Here is a 12,684-nt window from a genome sequence, read left to right as displayed (position 1 = left end):
ATTTTGCTGTACAGTTCCATCATTCATTTTACACTGATGTTATATAAAATTTTTTTTTTATTCTCCCTTTCCTATTATGTAATTGCAGAACGAATATTCAATATATTAGTGTACCACATAAAAACTCATTATGACAATGGCTATCGGACGTCTATTGCATCGGAGATACGAATTGTGGTAAGCCAAATTCAATGTTATTTCTTGCGATTTTTCTATGATATCTTACATTGTTTTTTTGTAAAGATTCTTCAATGTTTTCTCAGTCTGCGAGCTGACAACGTCAAGGCCTTGTGCAAGACAAAAGTGGAAAAGTCAAATTCACTTCGTATGTTAATTGTTCTGAAAGGAAAACGTTGGTTAATGATGATAGTGCAAGGCATGTCAGCTATTCTGCTTCCAAAATTCCTTTTCTTGTTAGTGTAATACATTCTCATTTTTGTTTTAGTTCTGCAGAAGATAAGACAACCGGGATTGTTTCACTGCCTTACAGCGAGGCGATGAATGTTATTCCTGTGTGCTTACAACAGGTAAACTTTTCTATCATAATATATCATCTGGCATTAAGTTTCGATTGAAGTTCAACTTTCTTCATTTTCTAGAAATTGGAATGGGAGGTGTTGGATGTTGTTCTGAGAAACTTTCCGGAGGCACTGCAAGATAAAAACTTGATACATTCTCGAAAGCACTACTTACGTTCAATATGTACAGTGTTATCTAAAATGGTAAGGGATGTAAAGTTGTGCACTTTTCACACTAAAATCATGAACTAAAAATTTTACTTTGCATTCAGGTTTGAAATTATGATTTTCTTCCTGGATTATTTCGTGTTCCTCATGATATGCGCCGACCTCATTTGTACGCTAGAATTTTTCCAGTACGGTTCTTATCATTCAGTTTTTTGCATCTATCATAATATCTTACCATAACTATACCAAAACCATACCATACCATAACCATAACCATAACCATATAATCATATCATATAATCATATCATATAATCATATCATACCATAACTAACCATAACCAAATCATACCATACGATAACCATATCATACCATACGATAACCATATAATCCTAAAATTATATCACACCATACCATACCATACCATACCATGACCAAATCATACCATACGATAACCATATCATACCATAATTATATCACACCATACCATAGCATAACCAATTTATACCATAATTATATCATACTATACTAATGATTTAATTGGATCTTTTATTGTAACATGTGCAGGTATTAACAGAGCTGTGTACGTACCACATTTTTATTGGGCAAGATGAACAGGTAAGAACCTGCTTCACTTTATTTTCAGCGGTTGTCTGTTCTCGCTTAAACGTTGTTGTATATTTCGTCTAGTTTTGTCTGATGCGTACTTTGGAGATTGGTTTGGTTGCTCATTCCACGACGTTAAGCGTATCTTGTCTCACCATATGTATGTTAGAAATGTCTTCAGTTATGGCAAGGTATGGCTACTTAAGATTGTCTGGAATTTGAGACGTTTTTTATGTCCATTAGTACTTTGTAAAGAATGAAGTTGATTTAAGTAATTGCAGCGTTTTGAAGTTTATTACTTTCGAGATATTTGAAATCGTGCCTTGATAATGTGCTCAGTGAATTTACAGAAATGTTTTTCAATAAACTCCAGCCTAAATGTAACGTCTCTTGTTATGCGAGATACTCCTTCACAAGATTATTTGGGTAATAATTTCTAAATTTTCTGTCCTTAGGCTGCTCCCAACATATCTGGAAAAGTTTACTAAACTTTCGCCAACGCCTCAAGTTGTCATACCACTGTTAGAATTTCTCTCTGGTATGTTTCTTGAAGTTACGTAAATTAAGAAATCTTTTATGAAATATCAATGTACCCCCTAAGGAGAGCTAGGTTGTATAAACACTCAATCGTATTCGACGAAAAGTTGCTAACATTCTTTTAAAACGTTTAAATAGCATTGTCAAAGCTTCGTGATTAGTACAAAAACTTCACAGCGATCCATTTGAAACAAGTCATTGGAATATGTTTGCCTCACACAGCATCATCGAGGTTTGTTTAACGCGATAACATCTCAAACTTTTTATTATTGGCTTTGTGAAATTGAATAAAATATAAACGAACTGATATGTTTCACCTTAGATACTCTCAATACACGGTAACTCTTGCTGATAATGTCATTTCATCCTGGTTTGTCAACTGTCCACTGTTGTTAAGAAAACAATTCGTGCCATTGATTACAAAAGTAAGTCCACATGTCATTCTATGGCCACGGAGATTGCTTGCTAAATTTTCAATAGATATTAAGAAGTGGTGTTTAAACTTTATACAGCTTAGGCAGTGTTGTTACATAAACTTGTCCATTTCATGTTACATAATTTTGCTTATATGCAAGCTCGTTTTCAATCATTTGTCCTTGTATTCCTTTAGAGTCTTAACAACGCAGATATATCTTCAGATGCTGCAAACCCATACCCTTAGTCACTAATCCCCCACCAAATTCCATTCACTCCCAAACTCCCTTGAGAAATCAAAGGAAGACTCAAGCAACACACTTAGTTCAGAGATGATGGAAATCGTGGGTGATATGATGGTCAAATATACATTTTCTTCTTATTTGACCCAACCAAAAAGGTCTGTATGTTGGTTTCGTATTTTTCTGCACTGTGTTTCAGGGAAGATGACTATTTTGTGTTTTTATAGAACTGCAGTTGTTGAACGACTCCTGCGCAATGGAGCGTCAAGAAGTTGGTTGCTTGGCAATGTGTTGATCACGGTTACAGTCAACAAGCGGGCAACTTCGAACATGTCATGCGCATATTGTTCGGCAGGAAAAGTGTTTGTGTGAGATGATTCACTGCAGAAGGGCACGGAGCCTGAGGTTTTAAAAGTTGAGCTTAGAGAAACAAAAACGAGGCCTCAATTAGTCAGGTAAGGAAAATTCTTTCAGTATCATTGTTTAAATTGGCATACACTGTCTGCCCAGCGTATTCATGCTTAAACAACAAATATATTTGCAAGAGCGACCAAGTTTTAATATTCTTCTAGTGAAAGCTCTTAGGAACGTATTTGACATTTCCATTGATAACGACAGTAATATCGTGTGTTTGAACGTTAAAGATGAACTCAGGGATATTCTAAACAATACAAATTATGGCCCTAGAGTTATTTCCGATAAAAACCTGTCGAAGTTGGTTCGTCATATTGCAATGCATGTTAAATAAATTTGGTCAGTAACTTAGGGTAATTTAAATGTCCGGATGTGATATTGACGGTATACGAATGTTTTTCTTTTTAAGATTGCGTCAGTTATTCACCAAAATCAGAAGAAACTACAGATACCTAGGCTGTAATTGGTTACAAAGAATACGTCAGATCAAGAGGATTCGAGCTAGAGTTTCTCATGCGGTACCGGAACAATGTAGGTCGCTAGACTTAAGGAAAGACGCTCGTAATATAATAGATTTTACAAAATATATCCTTTGGTAATTCTTATGAGTTGCAATAAAACCTTTACAATTGTTCATCCTTCACTGATGAGCTCAGAATGTTTCGTTATCACGTGGTCAATGCACGACTCTTGCCCTGGAGGAGGAACCCAATCCGGATATAAATGACTTTTTTATCTAAAGTACTTCACGGAAATGCCTTCAGTTGAAATATGAAGAAAGTCGGGCTGATGTTTCAAAGATTTTATGACGCGAAGTTGAATCTTGGTTCATCGTTTCTTCAACGAAACGGGCACTGATAAGACTTCACAGATAAGATATCACAGTGGAAGCCAGTGCTCTTTCGCTGTAGCTTGCCTAGCGGCACAGAGGTCTCAACAGATGGTAGGAAATGACAACAGAGAGCGAACATGATAAAATTTTTATGAATAAAATTATTCCGAAAATAACAAAAAAGATCAACCTGGTTGGGTGACATCTAGAGGTCTAATTTTATTCTTTCTCCAACTATGAGATTTGATGTGAGCCTCATTTTTGTTTCTTCTGTCCATCTATTATTTCTTGAAAACAAATACCATGAAACATGGTTCAAAATATTGAGACATTTTATAAGCACGATGTTTGTAGAATACTTTGCAACGCTTAACAAAAATCCGTAACTGGTATTTTCAATTTGTGTTTATAGCTTCAATCTCGTTCTACTGCAGTTTCCGATAGCACAAATGAAAGGTAGGATACATTAATTGTAATTTAAATTTTAATCTAAATTTGATGAAGTATCGTATACTTCAAAACCTTCAACACACTTTGCTGGTATTACTAAATGACGCTCAGAAAACTTCGAAACATTAATTTTGCACTTTAGCGAGTTTCGAATTATGGAGTTTTTTATTGCTGAGAGAAGAAGCACTGGCTGAAGCCGTTGCTAGATCATTCCTCATTTTTTTCATTTTCAGTAATAATCAGTATTATTCACTCGCATATATTTATGTATCTTTCTCTCTGTAGTGGCATTCGCAAGTAAGTGAAAGGAGTGAGCCGTTTGAACCCGTTCTTACTTACGGTCACTTATTGAAAATTACTAGCTATACTATTTACAAAAAGTGCTGAAAGACTTCTCTTTAGGCCTCCACTGAAAACCATTATTCCATTGCACTCTTTCATTCATCTCTATAAAAAAAATCACTTTATATTTTGAAACATCTATGACATGAAGAGAAAGTGCAACATTTGGAGAGAAAAACTCACCAAGTGGAAAATTATCAAAGAAAGCCAAGTCAAACCTTCCCAACCTTAAAATTTGCAACCCGTCACCAGAGTTGTCGATGGGAATTAAAACATTTGTTGAAGTTTGCAAGTCGATTGTATTGCTACAAATATCACGAACATTTTTTTTTTAATTTGTTTTTATTCTAATATCCATTCTACTTTACATATTTCAGTATAAAGTTGTTTTGTATTGACAAGCAATTGCTTTTGACTTACAGATGTGATTTACTACAATATTGAAAATGGCTTGATGACGAAGGTGGACTTGGTGGAGTTGTTGAGGATTATGCCATTGCAATGGCGACATAATTGATGAAATCAATGGCGAAAAGAATTCTTTAGTCAACTAGAGTCGTGTTAGAGTACCATGTTTAGAAGGCGCTTGCGACGGACGACGAAAAACAGCGATTAAATTTGCAAAATATTGCTGAAATTGTGTTTTAGTGGGGGTTAAGTGAAATGAAATATGTCGTATCGCAACAAAACATCGTTATTTCTTTGGAAATTTATAATAAATATATTAAAAGCATTTTTTTCATAATATGGCGAACATTTTTAGAAATAGAAAAAATTAGACTTTTCCGGGTGAATCAGTAATTTTATGCCTAATTAGCAGTTGACCTGGAATGGTAAACATAATTTGCTTGTAAAATATAAAACTGATGATAATTTCACCCTCCAGTGACCACCCCTAAAAGCAACCATTCTGAACCATATAAGCAATTCAGAAAGACTGTAGCTTTGATAATTCAGGATTTAGAGCTATGGCGGTTATGACCGCCATGGTCATTTTACCCTAAAACAATTGAGATAACCTGTTTTGCATGAAATGCACACAAACTCCTTTACAGGGCCTTGATAGTAAATATACCTGAGTTACACGGGCTGTTGATATCACAATTGTTTATCTCTTCACGCACTTGCATAAATCAATCATTAGCAGGGGATGGGTTAACTTGCAATTCCGGACTTGACTTGATATGTTCATATCAGAGAGATGTCGGTATTGGAGAGGTACATATTAAGACATGTTTACATTTTTTAATTGCTGCTGCCATCTTCTTTTTGGATATATGTGAACGAGTAGATAAGTTATGGATTTTTTCTGATAACAGCACCGATTCATGTATTGAAATGCAACGCTCAATACCCTACACACAACTAGTAGCGTAGTAAAATTCAAGATAAATAGTACGATAATTTATTCAGCTTTAGAGAGATTACATGTTCTGACGTTTTGGGTTCATTACGAGAGCTAAATCCCAACAAGGCTACAGGACCCGATATTATACCTCCTATTGCTTAACGAAAGATAGTCTCTACTATGCTTAATGCTAGCCTCCTCCGCAAGCATATCTTATGTATTAATATTAGGCATTTATATTTCGCTTGGGTTAGCTGTGTCGGGGAAGGCAAGGAAAAAGTGGGAGAGATCAGCAATTTTTTTTCTCGCTCCCCGACAAAGCTAACCAAAGCCAATTATAAATGCCTAATATAAATACATAAGAGATGCCTGCGGAGGAGGCAAGCTTAATGCATTATACAATAAGTAATCCGACATGGAGTGTGACCGTTGGACTGGAAACGGGATGAATGGATTTCAGTGCACAAAAAGGGCGATCGCCTTTCCAAAACCAATTAGAGCACCGGTTACCATACTGATAACCGTTGACAAAATTTTCGAGCATCTTCTTTGAAAGCAATTGAGTGAACTGACGGAAAAGATTTTGACAATTTAATTGGTAAAATACGGAAAATAGCCATGCCAAATTGCCATATTTTGTATTCGCGTGGAAATTGAGAAACTAATTTAGTTACAAACTTCCAGCCGTAAGATTCCGGCTTTTCTCTATCCTTGTTTTAAGATTCCGGCTTTCTCTTCCTTGTTTTAAAGATCCGGCTTTCTCATTCTGTTAAAAATTTCGGCTCTTCCATTCTTTGTTTTTAAGATTCCGGCTTTTCTCATTCCTTGATTTAAAGATTCGGCTTTTCCTTTCCTTGTTTAAAGATTCTGGCTTTTCCTATTCCTTGTTTTATCGTCCCCCGTTCCCTTCCTCGATTCCCCGTAACTGGTTTTAAGGCTAGTTTCCACTCAGGAAAAATCTCCTTTGGATCGGAATGGACAGTAAAATTTCTTTTGTCGCTGAGTTCTCAGGCGGCGTTTATACAAAAGAGAACTTTTCCCTGCCGATCCAAAGAGAATTTTCCTGAAGTGGAAATAGCCTTTAAAAGATAGCCCTTTTCCGCCCCTCCCTTGCATATGAACTAACCGCTAATTAAAAATTTTTGCGCTATCACATGACCAGCCTTAACCAGGGTTTTCGCCGCAGCGTGGGTCGTGGAGCGTAGGTAGAATAGCCTGGCCTGCGAAGTTGGAATATGTCAATGTACACACACACCCGAATTACGAAAATTGCACTTGTCAGCAAATCGTCACAAAGGTTTAGTAAAATGTCACGTACCCTCAATATTCCATTATGAATAGGAAAGTTTACTTGAACGAGATCCGCATGTCTTCGGTTATTTGATACAAAAATCAATTCATATGAAGAAACATTGGCGTTGAATTAAAATCGTATCATCATGCACATGGGATAGAAACTTCGTCATAATTATTAAGTCGTTTTTTGGCTTCACCGAAAAAATAAGCCTGGAAAAATTTGGCATAAAACGATAGACAAAAACATGATTATCTTTAATTTAATTTCAAGATCAAAGAACGTTTTTTGGATCAATATTTAAATATAAGTTACGCTTGTGTTCCTTACAACGGAAACAAGACCACGTGAATGAAACAGCTCACAAATTTTATAAATCTAGCAACATCTATTGTTTGCTTTACTTTAGTTTATTGAAAGGTTCCTGTTACTGTTTCAGGAAAGTAGCGGTAGTATATTTACTGTGTTTTAGGCAGAAAATGGTTGTTTATAACAATTGAGTCTCATCATAGGTAAGTGAAGTTTCCTTCTCTTACAACAACAATAGGGCCATTGGGATACCAGATATGGATACTGCACATCGACAACTTTACAAAAGAAGGTAAGAGTTTCCAGCTTCCCGCCTGCTTCAGGGTAGCGCAGAAAGAAATAGGAATTTTTTCCCCTACCACGGTTAGAACCAATATTTTACAAATAACCTAGTGAAATGCCACTCTGACAACTTTATGATGGTCTGGGACTTTTATTGTTGTCTTCAGATTTCCTTCCTTGGTGTATTTTGAACTGCCGTATGATCGTTTGTTGGTATCATGATTTCATTCTGCTGGGAAATACTCAATGAAAATGCCTCACTTGAGTCGTTGTCAAATTTGTATTTCAATTGACACATCTTGTTACAAACATACACATCAGGCCTCTGTGTTGGATGATGATGATATCATCGTCTTTGCATATTGCGATTCTAACTACAGAAGATATTTTGTCCTCGAGCAAATCTAATTTGTCTTCTGCTTTTACATTGTAATTCTCGTTCAATATCGTCAACAGGAATCCTTCACCAGTATGTTTTTAGCACGTAAACATTGTTATTGATATCAACAGAAAGGGCCATTAAAATATTGCCTGTAATTTCAGGTAATTCAATCTGTTTAATTTTTCCTTCCTCCTGGATAATCATGATTTTCTAATAAGGCGGAGTACGAGGGAAAGTAAGAACACCCCCTGACTTTTCACAGCATATGGAGAAGCTCTTTTTTTTCATGAAGGGTCTGTTCGTTTGGAGGATGAGGCAATTCCTCTTTTATAGAATTTCTTGCTGAAATTTCGTGCCAGCTTATTATTGGATGAAAACTGCGAGTGGGAAGTTCAATCGTTGGCATGCAGGCGGACACTTCAAATGAACATTTATTACTGAATTTGCAAACATATTGAAACAAAACATAGTTGATTAACATAACCGACAGACGTTCTCCACCCGTTGAGTTTTATTCAACAACGATTTGACTCCATCGTTCAAAGACACTGAGAATATCTCTTGAATCAGTTGAATGGCTTGTAAGCTATGCAGCTTCTTCCAAAACGATAAACATTCGGTGATTGCGGTCTCAGGACAATCGAGATGTTCCACTATTTTTGAAACTATTCGTAGCTTCGCTGCAAAAATTCGATCTTCGATACTAAATGCCTCATTCCAGAAAGCAGTGGTTGCTGCCTTGCGCGCTTCCTCGAATCTTTTTCTCGCAGTTTCTAACTCTCTGTCCGAGTTGATTTTAAGCTTTTTCCTGGCTGGAGGAAGCTCTATTGCTTGGTTTAAGATACCAGACAGAATAACGCTCGAAAGTTCACCTGGTTCGTCCTGAGTTTCGCTCTCTTTCTGCTCAAGATTTGATTTATCGAGAGAAACACTGAGTAACTCTACTCCTTCTTCTAGAAAATTATAACTGGCGAGTGAAGTTGATCTAGAAAGGCCATCGATTTTAGACTTGATATCATTTAACTCGCGTACGACAATCTTACGAATTTCGCCGTCTTTCAGTTTGTCTGCCGTCGAGGCTATGACCTTATTCCATAATAAACCAAGTGTTGAACTGAGTATACTTGTCACAATTAAAGTCGTATCGCGTTTCTTATTAACTGTACCCAAAAATTAAGGCTTTATTAAAAGCATCTGCTAAAAGGTGAGGAGGCAAAACATCATTTAGAACCAAAGCTTCTTGAAGCGATACCCTTTGTACGAAGTTCATAATGAAAAACGGTTATGGTAGGATTCGAACCATCGATTTACCACTTCTGAGACCATTGTCCTCGCCACTAGACTGCAAGATCTTGTGCTGGATGGCCATGGTTATTTAGTTTACTTTATCCTTTTACGAAGTTCACAATAAAAAATAGTTTTGGCAGGATTCCAAATATCGATTTAAAACTTTGGAGAAAATTGTCTTGGCCACTAGACCACAAGTTTTCGGGGAACGGCTATGTTTATTTGATCTACTTTATCGTTTTCACGAAGATCATAATGAAAAAACGGTTATGGTAGGATTCGAACCATCGATTTAACACATGGGAGACCATCGTCTTCGCCACTAGACCAAAAGGTCTTGTGCTGGATGCCCATGGTTATTTAGTTTACTTCATTCTTTTCATGAAGTTCATAATAAAAAATGGTTTTGGTAGGATTCGAAACATCGATTTACTACTTAGGAGACAGTTGTCTTAGCCACTAGTCTGCAAGGTCTTGTGCTGAACGGCCATGGTTATTTAGTTTACTTTATTCTTTTCACGAAGTTCATAATGAAAAAAGGTCATGGCAGGATTCGAACCATCGATTTAACACTTGGGAGACAATTGCATTAGCCACTACACAGATCTTATGGGGAATGGCCATGGTTATTTAATTACTGTATTTCTTTGACGAAGTTTATAATGAAAATCGGTTATGGTAGGATTCGAACCATCGATTTACCGCTTGGGAGACAATTGTCTTCTCCAATCGACTACAAGTTCTGTGCTGAACGGCCATGTTCATTTAATTTACTTTATCCTTTTCACAGATTTATAATGAAACACGGTTATGGTAGGATTCGAGCAATCGATTTGCCACTTGGGAGACCATTTCAGTTTGACAACCTTCAATCCAGCTGTTTTTGTAGCATTCTAGTAAAATTTTGTATGTTCCTTCACAGGCAGCTAGTGATCTAGAATAAAAATAACCAATGATTCAATATTTTGTCCACCACCACCCAAGGTGTGTGTACATAGCTTTTACTTGTAAACAACTCTAATATGTCTTTCCCTGAACAAGTAAAGTTGTCGGGTTTAAATAGAAATAAACACACTTACAATGATTTCACAACTTCTTCTTCTTCTCGTTCCCGTTTGCTTCTATCCGATTCGTTAAACAAGTTTTTAAAGAAATTCTCTAAAGCTGATAACGTGATGTTATCATTGAATCACCATCTTTTGGTGTATGGAAATGAATATTGTGTTTTCGTACTGCTTAATTCACGACCAATATGTCGGTTGGTCGGCAGCTCTATATATTTTTTATGATATTTATCTCATCTAACGAGTTTCGTACATCTCGACCAATTAATATGGCATTTAAGAGTACTAATTGCACGGATTTGGATGGATTGGCTGCGGATGGCATAACCTTGAGTATTTGTGGAGATATTGCTTTTCGATGTCGGGTCAACATACAACGAGTTGGTTTTGAATCTAAATACAAAGTCTCATTTGCGATTGCTAAAGAAACGAAACATGGATTTGTTAGTCTAGTCCTGTGTACGAAGCCTTCAAGCAGGATCTAACAATGTGTGTGGATGTTTCGTCTAATCCTGGTCCTCAATCTTTTGATAATAATCAGTCGGATGAGATGTATCAACATCGAAAGCAGTTACGTTTGATGAACACGTTTCGACCCGCTAATAATCCTGAGGAGCTTAGTTCAATGCTTGGGCAGTTGAATCTACAGAAAGGTTGGTTGTTCCATATGACCTATAGGAATATTTGCTATAATACCTACTTCGCAAACACCACCGCCACACTATACAATCACTATCATCCTGCAAATCATCAGGAAGCTATCCCTGTTAGAATCACGGACCGTGTCCCAAAGCCTGTAAATATATATGGCAGAAATTATATTAAGAGAATCAATCTCATCAATATTCCTTTATCAGGCATTGCCAACACTCCTGATACAGCTGTTACTCAGCTTTGTTCTTTTGGTCTTCTCAACTGCGGTCTATTCGGAACAAAGCGAATTTAGTCAAAGACTATGTGGTTGAGAATGAATTTGATATATTTGCGATTACAGAAACCTGGCTTCACCCTGACAAATTTGATCATATATCTTTTGGGAATTTCACCCCGAAGGGCTACTCCTTTAACAATATCTCGAGACAACAAGGTAGAGGGGGAGGCATTGGTATACTATACAACAACACTTTAAAAGTGAAGCTGGACTCGGCGAAAATGTTCTCACACATTAAGTCTTTCGAAGTGATGGGTATGCAAATCAATGTGTCATCTCAAATTCTAAATATAATCGTATTATATCGACCTCCATGTAGACGATAAGTCGGAATTAACAACAAAAAAATTCTCAATCTTGTTGATTCTTTTAATCTGGAACAACGTGTACAACAACCAACACACTTTGCTGGTCACACGTTAGACCTTATCTTGTCTCGCCATGAGGAAAATATTGTTCAATCTATTGACGTTCATGATCCATCTATATCTGACCATTACACGGTTACATATGAACTCAATTTTAAAAAACCATTGTTTCAGAGAAGGGTCGTGGAGTCACGTAAAATTAAAGCAATCAATATGGACTCGTTCCTTAATGAAATTAGGCTATCTCCGATTAACACTGGGAACACGGCTGATATAAGTGCGAAAGTCAACCAGTACAACTCGGAGCTGCCCAAAATTCTGGATCATCATGTACCACTTATTTCCAGAGAGATAATTATTCGTCCAGCTGCACCTTGGTACACTGAACAAATTAAAAACGAAAAACGTATCAGAAGGAAACTCGAGCGGGTATGGCGTAAGTCAAGACAATCCTGTGATCGTCTAAAATACAGTCAGCAATGTCGCCGTGTCAGTGAGCTATTATAGGAAAGTCGTACTCGTTATTATTCTGAAATTGTTAGAGATAATGGGAGTGACCAAAAGAAATTATTTAAAACCGTTGGAAAGTTACTACATTATACCCCTGATTCTCAATATCTGTGTGCCAATCTGATGAGAATCTAGCTAACAATTTTATGACTTTCTTTGAGGACAAAATTAATAAAATATATGAAATCTAACGGAATCCACTTAGCTAAATAAAATGTCGTTGTTTGCAGCTAAATGAAATGTCGTTGTTTGCAGTAATCCTCAGTTATTCTCCTGGTTTTCATCGTTCCCAGTCTCTTCATCCTTACTGCGAAAACTGGTTTGAAAATATTAAAGATTTGGTGGAGAAATACTTCAAGTGTGTGGTCTTCTTTTTTCTTTATATTT

The sequence above is a fragment of the Dendronephthya gigantea genome, unplaced genomic scaffold (assembly GCF_004324835.1).
Source record: "Dendronephthya gigantea isolate DGI-Jeju-01 unplaced genomic scaffold, DenGig_1.0 000418F, whole genome shotgun sequence".
NCBI classification, from domain to species: domain Eukaryota; kingdom Metazoa; phylum Cnidaria; class Anthozoa; order Malacalcyonacea; family Nephtheidae; genus Dendronephthya; species Dendronephthya gigantea.
The sequence above is the reverse complement of the archived record's forward strand: the minus strand, read 5'-3'. Positions refer to the sequence as shown.